Below are 3,050 nucleotides of genomic sequence, written 5' to 3' on the forward strand. Positions count from 1 at the left end.
CTCTGGCTATGTCACAGTGCCTACGTCATTCACCTCACTTCATCTCATCACACAGGCATTTTGCCATCTCACATCATCACAAAAAGAAGGAAGAGTACAGTCCAATAAGATATTTTGAGAGAGAGAGAGAGCATATTCACAGAACTTTTATTGTAGCATATTGTTATAATTGATCTATTTTATTATTAGTTATTATTGTTAATCTCTTACTATGCTGAATTTGTAAGTTAAACTTTATTATAGGTATATATTATAGGAAAAAAACATAGTATATATGGGCTTCAGTACTACCCATGGTTTCAGACATCCACTGGGGGTCTTGGAATGTATTCCCCATGGATAAAAGAGGAATATATATATATAGTGAGAGAGAGAGAGAGAATTAATATATATTTATTTTTTCTCAGAATCTTTTGAGAGTAAGTTGCACATATCATTGTCTTCCTTTACCTTTAAATATTTTAGTATGGTTTCTTAAGATTAAGGGTCTTTTATGTATTTATTTTTTTTACATAACCATGGGCCAATTTCCAACTTCAGTAAATTTAACACTGATTTAATACTATTATCTAATTTATTACCCATATGCTCAAATCTTTATTTTGGTTTGTGATTCTTTATATATGTTACTAATAATATATAAAATACTATCTAATACAAACTTTTAAATATTTTTTTATTTTTTAAAATTTTATTTATTTTTGAGGGAGAGAGAGAGCGAGAGCATGCAAGCAGTGGAGGAGCAGAGAGAAAGAGAGAGAGAGAATCTGGAGTGGGTTCTGAGCTGACAGCAGAGAACCTGATACAGAGTTCCCACTCACAAACTGTGAGATCATGACCTGAGCCGAAGTCGGATGCTTAACAGACTGAGCCCCCAGGTGCCCAAACCTTTAACTATTTTTGTATAATTTACATAATCCTCCTAGTCCAGTGATTTCCATGTGTTTTTGCAATTTAGCATAATTAGCAAAATAAATGTAATTTAATGGAAGGACATAGAGCTGAGAGTAAGGAGAGCTACTGACACTCAACTTTAAGAATTTCATCAAAGTCATTGGCTTTCTTGATTTTTCAAGTCTGCTTTGTGACATGAGGCATGCCTTTTAAACTTTTTTTGTTCTTGGCTCCCTTTTAAGAACTTTTTTGTGAACCATAATTGTCTGGGAACTATCATGGCACTGTATGTATAACAATGCTCTGACTTAAGAATTCTTTTCCATAAATAACAGATGAAGAAACAGAATGCCAAAGAGGTCTGTCTGCATTCCAAAAGTCCCAGTCCAAGAGATGTCAAAGTAAGCATCTGAACTTAGATCCGATTGCAAGAACAAGTTGGTTTTAACTGCTTACTAGACCTAAATCAGACATGTTATTTTAGTGCTGAAATGCTCCACCATCTTGTCCCACCATGACTGCTCCTCTGGCCCTGACTGTCTGCACTCTCCCTCTCCCTTCTGTCTTTAGTCTTCTTACCTCCGTTACACCTACAGGGCTCCTTCCTGTCACATGGTTTTCCTCCAGGCTTTCCTTTCTTCACTTTCTTTATCCATGTCCACATCGCCACAATCTCACTTCATGGTCCATCTCTTCCCACCTCTTTCTTTGACTGTTTAGTGGTCTTTTGTTTTCTTGAATTCCTTGCACATCTACTACGTTTATCACCATTTTGCTTCTTTATTGTATTTTCTCCTTAAGAGTTTAAAAGGTTTCCATATTTTAAAAAAGTCTGAATTGTCTCCTAGTCTATCTGTATCTTAATGGTACGAATTATAAATATATGTCACTTTACCACACGTCATCATTGCTTTCAGCCTGGGCATAAAATAAAAGCCTAATTCCTACTGACTAAATTCCTTTTTAAAATTGATCTGCAAATTATTTGGAAAGTTAGAAACATGACACAAGCATATGTTAATATTATTTCCAAATTTTGTCTATATTTCTCTATATCCAATTTCTCAATATCCAATAAGAGTTAATGCAATGGTTCACCAGCTTTCAGTTATCTTACCAAAAGCATGGTCTTCACTGTTGACTGTAGACCAACAATAAGAGGCTACCTGTCTATAACCTTTCAGAGTAAGTGTCTCAGTAATGGTCAATACTGCCCATTAAGTACTCATTACATGTTAAACATTAGAATCTAATCTCATAAAACCCCAAAGAAATGGAAATTACTACATCATTTTATACACATCATCTGCAATCCCCAAACAATTTATCAAGAGAGCCACTACCTATATATACAGAAGCCAAATATCAAGGATATAAGACTTGTCCAAATCTATTTCAATAAAAGCAGAAGCTATTATTGCAAGCCATTACAATCTGATTTCAAAATCTCTGATGCCATACTTCCTTCATCTGGTTATCATGTAATTTTAAAACTGTATTAGACAATGCATCACAGCCAATAGGTACTTTTTCCCTTACATATTATATGGGAAGTCAGTAGTTGAGCTTAAAGAATATGCTTCTTTTGCTTACTTTCTATAATATTTCTATTAAACTTTTGATGATGTTTAAATTAGGGGAAGTGAACTAGGTAGGAAAGAATTCAATACAGACATTTAAAATAAAGTGTTCCCTCTTCATTCAAATAATACTGGCATGCCAAAATTATTTTAGTCCTAAGTATAATTATTTCATCTAACACAATAGAAAAATCTGGGTCTTTTTCTTATATCAGATCCTAATGCCAAATTCTTAAAATATGGATAATAGAATGGTTATCTCATACCACACATTCATATTTGTGAATCTAGCCTATTTTGTACTTTGTAAGGTCCAAAGTATTGGTTCAACACACAGATGGAGGCTGAAGTAAATGGATAAAAGTCAGGAACATATGTTTTAATCTCAGTCAAAGGAACCTGAGGCAACAAAATACAGATAGATTTAATTATTTTTAGAGAACTTCACAGAAATAACTCTTCCCAGATAATGCTTATAAGATAGTTCACTGATTACATTAACAAGCCAGGAAGCCACAGATCCTGGAAAGTAAAGATAAAGCATAATCTTGGAAACTCTAGCCTGTTCATGAGATA

Source organism: Lynx canadensis, chromosome B1, assembly GCF_007474595.2.
Source record: "Lynx canadensis isolate LIC74 chromosome B1, mLynCan4.pri.v2, whole genome shotgun sequence".
Classification (NCBI taxonomy): Eukaryota; Metazoa; Chordata; class Mammalia; order Carnivora; family Felidae; genus Lynx; species Lynx canadensis.